This window comes from Silene latifolia, chromosome Y, assembly GCF_048544455.1.
Source record: "Silene latifolia isolate original U9 population chromosome Y, ASM4854445v1, whole genome shotgun sequence".
Lineage (NCBI taxonomy): Eukaryota > Viridiplantae > Streptophyta > Magnoliopsida > Caryophyllales > Caryophyllaceae > Silene > Silene latifolia.
Window position 1 is genome coordinate 276,019,214 of NC_133538.1, and position 18,699 is coordinate 276,037,912.

The following is an 18,699-nucleotide window of genomic DNA, read 5'->3' on the forward strand; positions in this document are numbered from 1 at the left end:
CCTACCTGGATACGGCGTTTCGACAATTAGCTTACTCGAATTGACTTTAGGGCGTCTTTATGCTCAAAATAGGATGGATGTATGTATATGGAAGGTATTCTGGGAAGGTAGTATTATGTATGGAATGGTATTTTCTGAAAAGGTAGTATATTTTTATGAATTTTCTTCTTTTTTCGAATAAGGGTGTAAAGGGGAGTATTTATACTAGTTAAGACGAGAGTGTTGGACGAGAACCGAAATTTTCGAAAGATAGAATTGTCCTACCAAACTCTATCCGTAAATCATGTACCATGATCTTTTTAGCTGGCAGCTTAGTTTTTTTCGTCCGTTTTTCTTATTGAGAACTCTACTGAAACTCCTTTTGCAAATAACTCTGATCATGTTGGCAACTTGACTTTCCTATTTGGACTTTGAAGCATGTGATCCTTTGGTGGAACAATTGGGAAAACAATGTTTCAAAATTCAATCTTGTTGTCGGGAACTCCATGTAAAACATGGTCTTCGACTATACATGTGAATTGTGGCTTTGGACTCTAATTTGCTTTGGACCTAAATGTCGTCCAACTATGATCTAAAGCAACATAAGGTGTGATGCCTTACATTTACTTTTATTATTTGCCCGACCAAATGTCGTCTTAATATTTACAATTTTGTGCCATTAATATATAACATTACTCCCATAATTAATTAAGAGAGGCTAGGTATGTAGTAAATTGTCGAAGTGGACCGGGCTATAAAATGGTTATTTTTGGGACAATTTTGAGCATAAATAACCTTATATCAAATTCAAGTAAGTTTCATTCCGAATTAAATAAGGGCCTCATCATCGGGTGTTCGTAAGGCTAGTAGACAACTTTGAGGTGTCTACAGAAGCCCCCACTTTGACCTAGTCTGAGTAAGACGAAGGTCAAAGTAGTCCGAACGGGACAGATAACGGTTAAGAAACGTACCTGGGACTCTTATATTACCTGTCTACTGTAGCTGGGATCTGGATTAGGGGTGTTAATGAGCCGAGACAGCTCGCGAGCAACTCGAGATCGGCTCGGTCAAAGCTCGGTCAAAGCTCGGCTCGTGCGAGCTCGACTCGGGCTCGGGCTCGGCTCGAGAGCATAACGAGTCAAGCCGAGCAAACGCTGGCTCGACTCGAAAAGCTCGCGAGCAGCTCGAACATGTGATTAGATAAGATATTCCTCATATGTAGTAAAAATATTTTATCATAATTATATCTTTGTATCATACATATCAAATGTCTCATCGATTTGTCAAATATTCTTACATATAACTTTTTGAGCCTTGTTATTAAAAATATTGGAAGAAAAAAAATAAAAAATTAGCAATTATATATGGGCTCGATTTGAGCTCGAATTTGGCTCGAGCTCGCGTTAAAGCTCGCAAGCTTGATAACGAGCACATTTTTTTCAAGCTCGGGTAAGCTCGAGATCGGCTCGAGATCGAATTTTTGTTCTTGAGCACAAGCCGAGCAAGGCCAAGCTCGGGCTCGGCTCGGCTCGTTAACACCCCTAATCTGGATACTTGCTTAGCAAAACTTTGTTTTACTAATCTGGAATGAAGCTGGAACTGGTGTAACGAAACTTTGTTTCGTTGGTCTCAAACTGTCATACTGAAACTTTGTTTCACTGATCTAGAACTGGTAAAGCAAAACTTTGTTTTGCTGCTGAACTGGAATCTGGATCTGGTATAGCTAAACTTTGTTTAGCTTGAAGGTGAGATCATGAAATTTTATTTCATGAGCTCGGGTGCGTATCAGGGCCCGCTGACCAAGTACTTTCAAAATTTTATTTTGAAAAAAAGGATGGATATGATCGTAAAATTTTATTTTACAAACTTAGATGTGTGTCAGGGCCCGCCGACCGATAAATTTGAAATTGCAAAATTTTATTTCGCAAAAAGGATAAGTTCAGAAAATTTTATTTTAAGAATTTAGATGCATGTCAGGGCCTGCCGACCAAGGAATTTCAAAATTTTATTTTGAAAAACATAAATTTGAAAATCGTAAAAATTTATTTCACGAAATGGGCTGGTTGATTGCGAAATTTTATTTCGCAAAAATAGAAAGGGGTAAAACATTATTTTACAAGAACTGATTTAAAACCGTCAAACATACCCAATTAAAGTACGTGCAACGGGTGAGGAAATAAGCGGACAATTTCATTGTCCAAAATTGAAATGGATAGTTAGATAAATTTCTTTTGACTTATCGTCGATAAATGGTCTTGTTTGGGTGTGTCATAAAGAAAACCCATTTTGGATCCCTAAAATTTTCCACCGTCCAAAATCACCATGTTTCTGAAATTGTGCACCACAAAATTTGATTTCTGGATTGTTTTCTTCGATTCCTCCATTGTCTCTTAACTGATCTTCTTCAATCCGTCTATTGTTGTTCACTAGATAAAATCAATTTGATGGCATAGCCCGTCAAATCCTTTGATTTCACGATTGCTAATGTGGAATGAAATTAACGGTAGATGTGCCGCCATTCCAGCTCCTGATTAGGACAAAATCAGTGTGGGTAACGCCGCCTTGCCCGTCATTCCAGCTACTGATCAGGGACAAGATGATAATCTTCAATCGGAGTTTGCATGCTAGAATTTCAGATACTTATTTCATCGATCAAGTTTTCCTCCGTATCATGATTTCAGGTATTTTTTTCTTTTCCCGATTTCTAATTAATTTTCTTAAATCCCTGCATTGTTGCTCAACGAAGCTCCAATCGTCACTTTGTGAACCTGATAATTAATTTTTTTATTCATTTATTATTTCTCGCTAGAGAATGAGATCAAACAAATACGACTCTCTGATATGGAATGAATTCAGCGTTGGTTGCACCGTCGTGGTTGTCATTCGAGCGCTTGATTGACAACAAGATGGCCGGTGTCGGAGAACCGTTGAATTGGCCCCTGATAAGGGATGTAAACAGCGACAGTTATTGTACCGTCGATAAGAAATCGTTCGAGCTTCGGATTGGTGACCGGATGACTGATGATGGAGCATCGTTGAACCCTTGGCTGTGACATTTGAACAGATTCCTTGGCACCAACTCTGATCAAGCTGTGAGTATTTCCGTCTCTTTATTGACTGATTCATATTTATGCCTCTTTTCTTTGTTTTATTTCTTTACTGGTCAAGTCGTATGCTTGATTATACGATTGAACTGATAGTTTTACTGGTCTTGCGAATCAAGTAGTGTGCTTGATAATAGGACTGAACTGATAGTGCGATTACGACATTAATGCAAATTATTCATGCTGAATGACACAAATAGTTTATGCTAATGATGCAAAGGATACATGTTGATGCACTTTCAACAATGAAGACCACACTAAACAATTAATGACGCATTTGTTTTTCAAAAAAAAAAATAGACTAGATAAATTTTTGTTACATTTCCATTACTAGTTCTGTTAAATAAAAATGAAAGATGGTGTTGTTGAGCATGATCCAGGACATGGGCAGGTATTCGAATTCAGATAGGAATCCAGCCTTTGGCCGTGATTTTTCTTAGAAAGTTCGGCTTATCGACTTCTACTAGAATTCTTAAATCTCAGTTGCTATTCCTATTCTGTACCTGACAAGGATGGGTATCTGGTAACTCCGTATTTAATACGGATAAAGATTTCTACTAGCCCCCAGTTTTCTTCTCTTTAAATAGCACTCTCTCTTTAAACTTCTCCATCTCAAAATTTCCTCTTCACTTACAATGTCTCAAAATTTTGAAAATGCTCTAAAATTATGGCTTGACAACCTAACGAAGGATGAAATGGACTACGTTATTGGTGTTCAGCTGGGACCCTTGCTACTGTCACTGAAACAAGTTAAGATCTCCTGGGATTTTTTACGCGCTGCCGCTTTATTTTGGGATCCTGAAGTTCACACGTATTCCGCTTTGGCGATCGTGAGTTATGTCCTATGACAGAGGAATTTAGTGCCATCCTAGGACCATCTGTTCAGTCTTCTCCTGCGCTTCCTAGTCTCGATGATGATTTAAGAAAAGACTTCAAAGATTATCTGGGCATTACTACTCGTGTAGATGTATTTTTGAACGGACGTAGGGTAAATCTCTGTCTTCTGATCGCGCACTTCACTTCCCCTAGCTATCCCAGGACTGTTATTGACTTCCGTTATAAAAAACGGGCATTGGTGTTATGCCTGCTCAACCGTTATCTATTTGTAAGCCCTTCCAATGTTTACGGACACGGCTGCTTTCTAAGAGTAGTAAAGCACATGCGCAACGACTGTTCACCTATGCCTCTGGTCTGAGCTAAAACTCTTCATTGCTTAGATACCTTACGACATAATCCAGAAGCTGCATTCTGCGGTAGCCCCCCTGTTACTTCAGGTAATTTCTTGTGTCATTCACACAACTCACATATTTTCCTACTTCTGATTTGTTGAATTATGACAATTAATGGACTAAGGTTACAAACTAATTACAATAAGAAACTTCCTACATTACTACATGGAGGTTTTGTAAGTGTCATGGTAAATGTCACTAGAGTTACAAGTCATAGGTTTAATGTAGAGGGAGTTTTAGTCTTCTTCCTTAAAGCCTTGTGGAAGTTATAGGTCTTCCATCTAGTATAAATAGCTAATGTATTAGCTTGTTTTGACATAGAAAATACAACACAAAATATTCTATCAATATATTTCTCTCCTTGTTTGATTATATTGCCCCTAAAAACCATCGTGGTATCGAGCATTTTTTTATCTTTGGGACCAAAAATCAAAAACACCCACATAAAAAAAAACATATATCTGAAGCATGGCTTCATCAAGTTAAGAATGCCTTCCGCACCAATTTTCGTAGGTGAAAATTATGATTTTTGGTGTATCAAGATGAAGGCTTTGTTAATCGCTCTAGATTTATGGGAGATTATCGAACAAGGGTTTAAACTACCCGAATCAACAGTTGAACAAAAGATATCGGTGATGAACAAAAGGTAGTAAAAGAGAAAACGACGAAGAATGCAAGAGCAATTGCATACTTACATTCTGCAATTGGAGAGGCGATTTTTCCAAGGATCGTCAATGCAACTTCGGCAAAAGAAATATGGGACATTCTTAAGGTGGAGTTTCAAGGCTCACAAAAAGTAAGAGCTATTAAACTCCAAAACTTGAGAAGAGATTTTGAAAACTTGAAAATGAAACCATCTCAATCAATGAAGGAGTATACGTCTCGAATCATTGATACGAAGAAACCAAATGAAAATTTATGGCGACGATATTTCCGACAAGAGGATAGTCAACAAAACTCTTTGTAGTCTCGACAACAAATTCAATTTCATTGTTACCGCTATAGAAGAGTCAAAAGATGTTGATACATTGTCTCCGCAAGAATTATTTGGGTCTTTACAAGCCCATGAGTCAAAAGTGTCCCAGAGAAACGAAGGTTCATCGGAAGGAGCTTTTCAAGCAAAACATAAACAAAAGTCCCAAAATTTCAAAAATAACAAAAATAAGCAAATGTCCAAAGACAAGTCGAGTACTAATGGTACCGAAAAGAAAGGAAGATTTCCACCTTGTGGAATCTGCAAAAAGACTAATCACATGGAGAAAAATTGTTGGAACAAAGATAAAACACCATGTGATATTTGTAAAAAGTTTGGACATGAACAAAAAGATTGTTGGTCCAGAGATCAACAAGCAAAGGCTAATGTTTCCGAAAGCGGAATCTTTGAAGATCATCTATTTGTTGCTTGGCCAAGCCTCTAATTTAAAAGCAATAAAGATGTGTGGCTAGTTGATAGTGGTTGCACAAATCACATGACATACAATGAAAGTATATTCACTCATATCGATACTTCATTGAAGACTCCGGTAAGGATGGGCGATGGTTCCATTATAGAGGCAGAAGGCAAAGGAACTATAGCCGTTCAAACAAAGAAAGGAACGCGCTACATTAGCAATGTCTTGTTAGTTCCTAGTCTTGCCACAAATTTGCTAAGTGTCCTCCAGATGATGCAAAATGGTTACAATGTCAACTTTGAAGGAAATACATGTAACATTTATGATCATCATGGAAAAGAGATTGCTCGAATTGAAATGAAGAACAAAAGTTTTCCTCTTTCATGGACGTACCCAAAAGAAATTGTTGCCCGAGTAGAAGATAATGACTCTTGGCTATGGCATAAAAGGCTTGGTCATTACAACTTTCATGCTTTACAAACTCTCCACAAAAAGGATATGCTAAGAGATTTGCCTTTTGTGAATCTTGAAAAAGACGTGTGTGAAGGTTGTCAATTGGGGAAAATGCATAGAGATTCTTTTCCACAAGATCAAGCATGGAGAGCTAAAGAGAAACTCGAGTTAGTGCATACTGATGTTTGTGGCCCCATGCGAACACTAACTGATGAGAGAAATAGGTATTTCATTCTTTTTATTGATGATCTTACAAGAATGACATGGGTCTACTTTCTTCGAGAACGCTCAGAAGTTCCCACCGTTTTCAAGAAGTTCAAGGCTATGGCTGAAAACCAAAGTGGTTGTAGCATGAAAAGAATCGATCCGACGGAGGCACGGAATATACATCAAACTAGTTTGATAAATTTTGTGAAGATGAAGGTATAACACATCGACTACTGTTGGTTATACACCACAACAAAATGGTGTGTCCGAAAGGAAAAATAGAACATTATGGAGATGGCGCGATGCATGCTATTTGAGAAGAAAATGCCTAAAAGATTTTGAGGTCAGAACATTTAAACACACTGTTGTATATCTTCTTAATAGGTGTCCAACCAAGGTCGTGATGGATAAAACGCCTTTTGAAGCATGGACAGATCACAAGCCTCTCACCGTGAAACACCTTAGAGTATTTGGCTCTTTGTGTTACATACATGTTCTATGATAAATAGGCACAAGTTGCAAGAGAAGGTCGAACAAGGCATCTTTTTGGGTTATAGCTCCCAATCTAAAGGCTATCGACTTTTCAACTTGAAGACTCAAAAGTTGGTCATAAGTAGAGATATCGAAGTTGATGAAAATTCTTATTGGAATTGGAAAGAAGATAAGGTGGAGAAACAACTACCAACACCTTGGAATTTTATGCAGGAAGATGAAAATTCACAAGGCCAAAATCAACAAGAGGATGTTTTTCAATATGTGTCCCCACCAAATTCTCCTAGAACACCACAAAATTCACCTTTAACTCCGAGAGAGGTATACAGAGATCAAGAAAGTTCTTCTAGGAATGAAGTTGAATCTTCTCCAGATTCTCAAAATGCTACGGGGCCTAGAGGTAAAAGACTTGTAGCTGATTTGTATGACAATAATGTTGCAATACAAGAGAATCCATTTGAATCATGTTTTTGTTGCGGTTTATGAACCTAGCAACTATCATGAAGCCTCTAAATATCAAGAATGGAGAGATGCAATGGAGGAGGAGCTTAAGATGATTGAAAAGAATCATACTTGGGATCTCACAGGAAGACCAAAACATAAGGATGTTGTTGGAGTCAAGTGGGTCTTTAGAACCAAATTCAATCCGGATGGTTCGGATTCAAAAGTACAAAGCAAGGCTCGTCGTGAAAGGTTATTCTCAAGATGGTATGCGACTACACTGAGACGTTTGCCCCTGTTGCAAGACATGATACAATACGAACCTTAATTGCTTTGGCTGCTCAACATAAGTGGAACATCTATCAAATGGATGTAAAGTCAGCATTCTTGAATGGTTATCTCCAGGAAGAGATATATGTTGATCAACCAGAAGGATATGTCATAAAAGGGAAGGAAAACCAAGTTTTCAAGCTCAAGAAAGCCCCTTTTCTTTTTTCCGACCTGGTGTGGGTCATTTTATTTCTTTTTTTTTCCTGACCTGGTGTGGGTCATTTTATTTCTTTATTTTTTTGCCTGGCCTGGTGCGGGTCATTTTATGTCGATAAATCTTTGTCCTAGGTATGGCTACAAGAGCGTATGCGACTAATTGAACGACCTCTCGATACCAAATCTTATCAGCCTCATAGCTTTGCTGGCAGACAAAGAGTTGTGAAAGGGGAGCAGCCACTTAGCTACTAGAGGGAATGGATGAACAGTGGGTTTCCAATTCGTTGGACTATATCATGGTGGCACATCCCTGCTATGACGGCCCCACGATCTTCTATAGCATTCTATAGACTACCTGGCCTTACTCACTCCTCTTTCATATTTCCTTCTCGCTTGCTACGACAATTCGGGCGAAAACAACGAGTACCTTCTTTAGATACAATTTCTCATGGAATTTCCCCTATGACCCATTCTTATCTGCGTAACTGGTACCAATACCGGAATGCACGTAGGTTCTGGACTATACAAAAGGTTCCTGACTCAACCTACATAGGCGATCATTATAAGGTTTGGATGACATCACACTCTGTAGAGGAGCGTGAATAAGCTCATCAAGCAGAACGTAGGTTGCAACTTGATGCTACTGAGGTGGGAGAAGGACCTGACCTGATTCAGACAAACTCTAAGACTCAAGACTCGAGTAGAGGACACAAAAGTGGAGGTAGTAGAAGTCTGGTTTGAAAAAGAAAGAAGGATCAGAATGACCCGGATGATCAGAATGAGTGGCTAACGAACCTAAGGAGTGACAATAAGTGGAATCTAGAGTCTTCTAAATGTAGTTGTAGCTTATTAGGATTGAAATAAAGTGATGGATTATGAACTCTACAAACCTCAAAGTTTGTGTAGGAATTTTTTATTTCTGCCATGATAGCTCTAGATATAGAATAAGAGGAACGATTGTTAGTTTTCTCAGATTAGTTGCCACTTTTTTTGAAAACTCCTAATTGGGAGCGATATATATTGATAACAAAACTTGCTACAGATTCTAATATTTTTGAACCTGTTACTTTTTTTAAGTTTTTTTTCTGTTTTTTTTTTTTTTCCTTTTAGAGCATTTTCACAAAAAAAAACCTGAGAAGGGTCTTCGTTCTGAATTGTTGCCCACTCTGTTTGCATCCTTCTTCGTCTTCTGCTTCCTTATTTGTTCGTTTATTCTGCTGTGGCCGTCCTTTATGTCTACTGCTGCTACAGGACTTCATTAAATTCAATTTTTTTTTTTGGGGGGGGACCTGGTAGGGGTCTTCTCTTTTTTTGTTCTTCAACTTAGGATGGGTCTTTAACTTGGGAGTGATGTGTATCTTCCATGAGACCTGAGGGGGCCCCTTTTTTCCTTTTTTCGACTGTTGCTGCGTTTTTATTTTTCTGTTTTACTTAATATTAATTTATTTTTTATTTATTTTTTTACGACCTGTGAGGGGTCTTTTTTTTTTTTGGTATACTTACACTTGATATTTCTTCAACTGATCAAGGTTGGTTAATTGACTGAACTCAACCCCTTCTATGTCATGGTTCGGTGCCCTCCTTTTAAAATCTTTTTAATTATGTAAAGGCCGGCCCAGTTTGGTTTGAACTTGCCTCTCGGGTCTCTGACCGGTGCCCGTATTTCTTTAAGAACTAAATCTCCATCTTTTAAGTTCCTTGCCCTGACCATTTTATTAAAAGAACGAGAAATCCTTCTTTGGTATAACTGAACTTGGTTAAGAGCTGCTAGTCTTTTCTCATATATTAATAGCAATTCTTCATATCGAGCTTGGACCCAATCCACTTCCGGTATTTGGCTTTCCAATGCGATTCTAAGAGAGGGAATTTCAAGTTCTATAGGAAGTACTGCCTCCATCCCGTAGACTAGTGAATATGGTGTTGCACCGGTTGGTGTTCTAACTGACGTACGATATCCCCATAAGGCGAAAGGCAACTTTGCAGGCCAATCATGATACTTTTCTGTCATCTTTTCAATTATAGTTTTCACATTTTTATTCGCCGCTTCCACTGCCCCATTCATTTGCGGTCTATACGTAGACGACTTACGCTGCTGGATCTTGTAATGCGTTAGTAAGGCAGCCACATCTTTCTTAAAATGGGAACCATGATCACTAATCAATTCATGAGGGACACCATACCTACAAATTATATTTTTGGTGATGAACTTGGCAACATGTTTAGAAGTCAAGGTAGCATAAGACGTTGCCTCAACCCACTTAGTAAAGTAGTCGATTGCTACTAATATAAATTCATGTCCTCCGGTTCCCTTGGGAGTGATTTTGCCAATTATATCTATGCCCCATATCGAAAATGGCCAAGGTGATGCCAAATTGTACAGCAATGAAGGTGGTATATTAGGGATGTCAATTTCACCCGCATCCATCAAAACCCGATCCACCCGATCCTAAAAGATGGATGAAAACCCGATTTAAATGGATGATGGATGGATGACGGATGAAATGGATGTGGATGACGGATGGGTTGGATGAAGAAATTCCACCCGCTATCCACCCGACATCCATCCATCACCCGATTTTATTACTTTTTATTTAATTTTTTTACATATAACACATTATTAAGATATAAAATATTTAAATTTTCATATTTATCTACTCTCAATATAGATATTTTGTGAACTTACCAACTAGAAAGTTAAACTAAGTAATTATCTAACTTCATTTTTGTAGAGAAAAAAAATCATTATTTTTTTAAAACTTGAAATATAAATATACACAACACCCGTTTATCACCCGATCCACCCGTTTCATCCACGGATGATGGATGGATGGATGACGGATGATATGTTTCATGGATGACGGACGGGTTGGATGAGATTTTAAAAGGACGGATGGATGACGGATAAGGCTTCACCCGACCCGAACCCGATCCATTGACATCCCTAGGTATATGCTGTGCATTGGCATAAATCTGGCATTTATGACACCTCCTGACGTATTGTGTACAATCATGTTCCTGTGTCGACCAAAAATATCTTATTCGCATTATATTTTTAGCTACCATCCGACCGTTCATGTGCAGTCCGCAAGTACCATTATGCACTTCTTCCATAATTCTTTGAGCTTCCTTTTCGCCCACGCATAAAAGTAATACCCCTTGCTGAGACTTCTTGTATAACTTTCCTTGACTAAGAATAAATTGTCGCAAACCTTTTGATAGCGCGCCGCGTCCTTACATCGAACCGCGGAAAGCCTCTTCCTAAATGGTAGTTCAATACATCTATGAACCATGGTGCGTCATCACGGCCATCGTATTGTCAAGGGCCATACAAAGATATCTTTGGTTCTTTCTTCTTTCAATGCATAATGGAATATTTTCTAATTCATGTGGAATATTGATCATCGACGCCAATTTAGCTAGAGCATCTGCAAATTGGTTTTCATCTCGGGATAAATAAATGAACTTCGGATCGTCAAAATGCTTGAGAATGATTTCGAGGTACACTTGGTAAAGTGCCAGGCCCTCACTTTTGACTTTCCATTTTCCCAAAATCTGATTTATAATGAGTGACGAATCTCCGTATATTCTCAAGTTTTTAATCCCCAAGGCTGCTGTTGCCCGAAGTCCTAATATACATGCTTCATATTCTGCTTCATTATTTGTGACGCTAAAATCTAACTTGACTGAGAGTGGGGTATGTGCGCCATCTGGTGAAGTCAACAGTACACCTATGCCATATCCCTTTTGATTGGATGCGCCATCGAAAAATAACTGCCAATAGTCATCATCAGTAACAAATATTTCCTCGTCAGGGAAGTCGTATGCTTCCTGTTTATCTTCTAAAACGGGAAAATCAGCTAGGTAATCAGAAATTACCTTTCCCTTAATCGATTTAAGGGCCATACATGTAAGATCGAACTCAACAAGCATCATGGTCCATCTTGCTATTCTGCCGCTAAGGATCGACTTTTCAAATAGATACTTCAAGGGGTTCATTCGTGATATGACATGAATTGTATGGGTCAACATGTAGTGTCTTAGTTTCTTAGTGGCCCACACTAATGCTAGACAGGACTTCTCGATTGGAGAATAATTGATTTCGTATTCCAGGAATTTTTTGCTCAGGTAATAGATTGCTTTTTCTTGACCATCCTGAACTTGTGCTAACATTGCACCCATTGATGTCTCTGTTACTGTCAAGTATAAAAGAAGTGGTAGTCCAGGTCTTGGGGGGACCAGAATTGGTGGGTTTTCTAAGTATTTTTGTACTTTTTCAAATGCTTGCTGACATTGTTCAGCCCATTCAAGGGATGCCCCTTTTTATAGTTTCTTAAAAATTTGTTCACACACCATGGTAAGCTTGGATATAAAAACGACTAATGTATTGTAACTGCCCCAGAAATGCCCGAACTTGCTTCTCTGTTTTTGGTGGTGGCATATTTCTAATTGCCTTGATCTTGGATGGATCAGCCTCAATCCCTCTATTACTAATAACATATCCTAAAAGCTTCCAAGAGGTAACCCCGAAAGCACATTTTTGCGGGTTGAGTCGAACATTATATTTTCGGAGCCTATCAAAGAATTTTTGTAATGCGGTCGTATGACCTTCTCTATCCAATGACTTTACTATCATATCATCTACATAGACCTCGACCTCCTTGTGCATCATATCATGCAATAGTGTTGTGGCGGTCCTTTGGTAAGTGGCTCCCGCATTTTTAAGTCCAAATGGCATAACCGTATAACAATATGTTCCCCATTCAGTGAGGAATGTAGTTTTCTCCATATCTTCCTCGGCCATTTTAATTTGATTATACCCCGCGTAACCATCCATAAAAGAAAGTAGAGCGTGACCAGCCGTGTTATTCACTAAAATGTCAATATGGGGTAGTGGAAAATTGTCTTTTGGACTTGCTTTATTAAGGTCCTTATAGCCAACACACATTCTGACCCTTCCGTCTTTTTTGTGTACTAGAACAACGTTTGCCACCCACTCCGGGTAGTTAGCTACTCTTATAAAACCTACATCTAATTACTTTTGTATTTCCTCTTTTTTTTTTAATGCCCATTCTGATTTCATCCTTCAAGTCTCTGTTTTATGGGTTTTGCAGCAGGATACAGTGGGATAGTATGTTCAGCAATTTCTCTGTCTATGCCGGGCATATCTTTAGAAGACTAGGCAAATACGTCGCGATATTCCGTGAGTACTTTAATCAAACTCGCTCGTTCTTCTGAGTTTAGTGACAACCCAATCTTTATTTTTTTCTTATCTTGATCAGTGCCTATGTTTATTAATTCCGTTTCCTCAATTATTGATGTTTTATTTTCCTGATGTGTTAATGCTTTTATTATATCTTTTGGCAACTCATCTTCATCGGAAACTAAACAATCAGAATAAGAAATGAGAGGGGTAGGAGAACCAGATAAGTAATTGAAAGTTATTTTATTATCCTTGGAAAGAAGTACATTAAGGAGTAGATCACTAGACTCGAAATTTGAACTTGAATTAGAATTAAGAGGGGAACTCCCCGACTCAGCATGAAAAGAAATAGGGTTAAACCCCGACTCATTTAGGACACTAGACTTGATAACACTAGACTCGATAGAGGAATTGAAGGGTGAAAACCCCTGCTTGCTAGACTAGACTCTGACTGACTCTCTGTCTCAGACTCGGTTTCAGACTCGGGTTCGGACTCAGCTTCCTCAAACATAGGCCCTTCTCCCACACTGATTTTGATACTCTTTCCATTAGTTGTAGTCCAATTCCAAGTTTTACGCCATCCATGCTCCATGTTATTGTTGTAATGAGTTGTGATTAGCTTAGAAGGGTCAAAGTTGTTGTCCTGAAGTGCCATGACAAAATGGTCTGAGTGTTTTATGGGTGCCTGTCCAAAGAGTAAACCAAAGGCATTATTATTTGTTTTTAGAATCCAATCGTCGGTTGGCATTTTTAATGGGAGGGGAAGTGCCTCCTCATAAAAGTAACAGTCCTCAAATATTTCAAATCTGGGAACTTTCTGTTTTGTCTTTTCGACAAAGAATGGTTCTGGAATGTTAAAATATGGAAACTATTCACCTTCTTTGACAAATTGTCCATTTAATGGGTGTGGATATGCACCTATTGTTTGATTTGTAGGTCTATTGTCTCTCTTAGCAGCTTTTTCCTTCATTCTTTTTGTCAATGCTTCACTTATTTCTTTCTTGGATGGCTGAAACCCTAAACCAAAGAGTTCGTGTTTGATTCGGTTAAGTGAATGGTCGGATGCCCTTTTGGGAGTCTTACCAGTGTTGTCCCATGCATGTAGCCACTGTTTTTCATTATTAAGTTCACAGTAGTATTTGCATAATAGGGGCTAATTTTTTTATCAATGGGTTGTGACTCGTCTTCTATGAAAGCGACCTCTTCGCTGAAACCCCATAGGTCTACGTCATCTTCACCATGGTTAACTTGCAATACTGGATTGGGTGTGATTTCAACTCTGGCAGGTGATGCATCTAGAGTAATTACTGATCCTTGAATTATCATTTTTGACTTTTTGATGCAGGGATGAAGATATGACATTAAGCTCATGAAGCCACGGCCTTCCCATAAGAAGATTATATGAGGCAGGTATGTCGATCGTCGATCACCAGAAACGTGACTTTCTTTTCTATGGGTCCAGTAGTTATATTAGTTGTTAACAGCCCCAATACGTCTCTACGTGTGTTGTCATATGCACGAACAATCAGATTAGTCTTCTTAAAGTCTTTTTCTTCAAAGCCTAAAGTCTTGGGGTACATTCGAGTGGGCATAGGTTTACTGCCGATCCATTATCAACTAGCGAGAGGGGCACATATTTTTTGTTGCATAGTGTAGTTAGTTGGAGTGCCTTGTTATGCTTTATACCCTCTGGGGGTAAATCTTTATCAGAGAACGTGACAACGGGCGCCTCTCTGTTCGTTGTCAAATAACTGGCCAATTCAGCCGGAGTAGTTTTAGATGGGACACTCATACTTGTCAATGCATTTAGAATAGCTTGTCTATGTTCCAGTGAGTTGCATAATAAGTCCCAAACAGTAATGTCAGTTTTAATTTCTTAAATAACTTAATGAGAGCATCGTCTTCCTGTGCATTTTTACTTTCACCTTCTTTATTTTGCATGGCCTGGGATGGGCTTGCGTCAGGAGGCTTATAGTGCCTACCTGAGCGAGTCAGATGTTGTACATTATTTTGGTCAGGTTCATTATCAGTGTTGTCTTCACTTTCATTGTCTGCCCAAATGTCACGGGACTCACGTTCTTCATCACCCCAAATATCATGAGTCGTATCATCATCTTCCCATTCATCTTCCTCATCACTCACCCATAAACCCATAACATCAGATATAAACTGAGTCGGGTCAGCATAAGCGGGGTTATTAGCTGAGATGGCCAGAACGTCTCCGAGTGGATTTTTATTATTGTTTGGTTTTCGAACTGCTTTGGGTAAAGGGATAGTGCGATTATCAATCAATTTTTGGATAGCATGCCTTAAGGTGAAGCAATAATCCGTATCGTGCCCTTTACCTCTGTGATATTTGCAATATTCATTTTCTCTCCATTTTGGACATTTGTTTGCTGGATCTGGAGTGGGTCCAATGGGCTTTAGATATCCTTCCTTAATTAATCGATCCAGTGCTCGTGACAGGTTCATACCTAGATCAGTGAACTCCCTTCTTGGTTTTTGTTCCGCGGCATTTACTGAATCTTCTCCTTTAGAGGTTGAAGAAAAGTTTTTCTTATCTTTGTTAAAGCAACTTTTGGACTGATTTTTTGCAGTAGACTCGACAACATCATCTTCTATTTGTATACCGATCTTGTTTAGCCGAGCAAAGGATTCAATGCCTGCATAGTGCAGGTGTGATTTATAAGGTTCCCGTAAATTTTTCACAAAAATATCCACCTGTTCGGCTTCGGGCGGTCTTTCAATCATTTTTGCAGCTTTATTCCTCCACCGAGCTAAAAAATCTGTAAAACCCTCTTTCTCAGTTTGCTTCGTAACTTCTAAATTCCGCCTTGTGATCAATAAGTCTGCATTGCTGGAGTATTGTGTCAGAAATTCTTTTTTTATGTCTTCCCAGTTAGATACACGTGTAGGATCTAGGGAGAAAAACCAACTTCGGGCTACGTCTTCTAGAGTGGAAGGAAAAATAGCCGGAAAAACCGATGCATCCACTTCTTTTAAGGCCATTTCTTGTACAAAGCTTCTTATGTGCTGCGCTGGATGCTCGGTACCCTTGAATTTTGGTAGGTCAGCGGTCGTAAATTTCGGAGGTAGTTTGCCTCGCATGTTCGGCATGTTACATTCAACATCGAGTAAGTCAGCATACTTAGTGTTTCTTTTGATAAATTTCTCCATGTCCTTGAGCTTTTTAGTTAGGTCATCCTCACCACTACCGTCATCCTTGATTTTGTCCTCTATGGATGACAATCGGTCGGTCAAAATGGATAGAGCATTCTTAAGGTGTTTGACTGATTCTTCGAGTGACATGGTGACTGGTGGTTGGGTTACAAGTACGGCTTGCGGTATACTAATTAGTCTCCCTGTACCTTTCTCTCGTCCCCAAGCTGGAGTGACTACTAAGTTTGGGTCTTTTTTACGTCTCCCTATCCTCGATCATGACATCTTAGCTTTAGAAAAGGATTTTATTTCTTTTATAACAGGACTAGAATAGAGTATGTGAATGCACATGTACAACTGCTTATAATGAGAATTTTGTTACTGTATGAGATCTGAATGCAAATGTCTAATAACCCTTTTTTTTGTTATGCAGAGAATGGTGCTATGCGCAAATGCTGACAGAAAATCTTGCCACTGCCTAGATACGAGTCCTAAGGTATATACTCTATACGTGGCAAATAACGAACCACCTATAAGTCTATAAATCAAGTTCAGTAATCCTTGAATGAACTAAGTGATGCATACAAGATGTAACGAAGGTATAATTGAAGTTGATTTTTTTTTCTTGCTGGACTCCCTACTGGCGAATAGACAGACGAACAGACTTAGACATGATAATGCTAAATGCAATGGTTTATGGATGAATGTTCACATGAGACTGAAGTGATGAGTACTATTTTTTTTTTATGTGTGACTGACGAACAGAACGAACTCTGTACTTTTTTTTTTTTTTTTTTTTGGTATGCAGGACCGATTGTCAGAATGACGAACTACGCACTGACGGACTGAGAACGAAACTGACGGACGTAATTGCAAATGCATGCTTAGGCTAATTTATGGTCGTATGTGAGTGGACAATTCATACTAGCTATCCCTGTTAACACACGACTTGAACAATTTCTATTTATCATTTTTTTTTTTTGGGTTAATTTATTACAAGTAAGATCATGTCAATAATTATCAACAAACAGGACACATAATATAGCCTAACAAAGGTTCTACGGGATCTATGGTTAGGTTAGTGGTTGATAATTGGGTACTCACAACATTAAAATACCCGAGGGTATCTCTCGCTTTTGTGCTCCCCGGTCGTATATGGGATTTGAGACGAGTTGCCAAAACGCGACGTCATGAGGTCGAAAATATGTGTAAGGCATAGTCGGTCGAGTGGACCTTCTAAGTATACAACATACTTTGCCGAGGATGAATAGGGTAGCTTAATTGGCGTAATATTGGCTAACGGGGAGCCTACACCTTTTTTTTTTTCTAAAACAGGATATAAAGTATCAACAATCAAGTCAAACGTATGTAATAAATTAAACAAAATACAGAAGCAGAACAATGCATTTTACGAAAGTAGTCCACAAAAGCAAATTATTTAATAAACGAGTTCTTAATATGTTGTTCTTATCAGCACGTAGACATGCAATCAATTATAGTGCTTCTTGTCCATTCTTAACTTTTTTTCCTCAACTCACAAAACTTGCAAGTACTGCCGAAAGCAAAAACGACGTCAAATATACATTATTACAATTACTTTTGAGTCTTACCCTCTTATTAGTCCCCAGCGGAGTCGCCACTGTGAGATCTCCTTTTTGAAAATAAGTAAATAGATGGAGTCGCCAGTAGGTTTTATAAAAAGCATACAAAAATAACTTAACGGAAAAGACCCCTTTTGATCCCTGGAATGGGGACTGATCCGTCACTCCGGTCTGAATCAAAGATTGCGGATTCGGGGGTAAAGGTACGGTCAAGGAAGGTGTTAGGCACCCGGACCGCCCATCAAACTGATGGCCTCTACTATTTATTTGTAATATTATATATTTGACGATTCAGACAAAAGAAAACGTTTTTAAAACAATTTTATACAAATTATTTACAAATAACAAAAGCTAAATTACGATAATATAAGAAGTAAAGAATAAATATGACACCCTCAGGCCTACCTGGATACGGCGTTTCAACAATTAGCTTACTCGAACTGACTTTAGGGCGTCTTTATGCTCAAAATAGGATGGATGTATGTGGAAGGTATTCTGGGAAGGTAGTATTTTGTATGGAATAGTATTTTCTGAAAAGGTAGTATATTTTTATGAATTTTCTTCTTTTTTTGAATAAGGGTGTAAAGGGGAGTATTTATACTAGTTAAGATGAGAGTGTTGGACGAGAACCGAAATTTTCGAAAGATAGAATTGTCCTACCAACCTCTATCCGTAAATCATGTACCATGATCTTTTTAGCTGGCAGCTTAGTTTTTTTCGTCCGTTTTTCTTATTGAGAACTCTACTGAAACTCCTTTTGCTAATTACTCTAATCATGTTGGAAACTTGACTTTCCTATTTGGACTTTAAAGCATGTGATCCTTTGGTGGAACAACTGGGAAAACAATGTTTCAAAATTCAATCTTGTTGTCGGGAACTCCCTGTGAAATATGGTCTTGGACTATACATGTGAATTGTGGCTTTGGAGTCTAATTTGCTTTGGACCTAAATGTCGTC

At 38.5% G+C, this 18,699-nt stretch overlaps 2 long non-coding RNA genes across 2 annotated transcripts; one reads left to right on the forward strand and one right to left on the reverse strand.

Moving 5' to 3' along the window:
- The first annotated feature begins 2,195 nt into the window (after positions 1-2,195).
- On the forward strand, positions 2,196-17,268 carry LOC141627115 (uncharacterized). Its single transcript, XR_012536676.1, has 6 exons — positions 2,196-2,660; positions 2,789-3,071; positions 12,894-12,982; positions 14,328-14,392; positions 16,575-16,637; positions 16,950-17,268. It is a non-coding gene; the product is annotated as an uncharacterized LOC141627115 (long non-coding RNA).
- Positions 13,211-18,288, reverse strand: LOC141627116 (uncharacterized). The gene is made up of 2 exons (XR_012536677.1): positions 18,148-18,288; positions 13,211-13,667 (listed from the first exon to the last, which is right to left on the reverse strand). It is a non-coding gene; the product is annotated as an uncharacterized LOC141627116 (long non-coding RNA).
- Between the last annotated feature and the right edge of the window lie 411 nt (positions 18,289-18,699).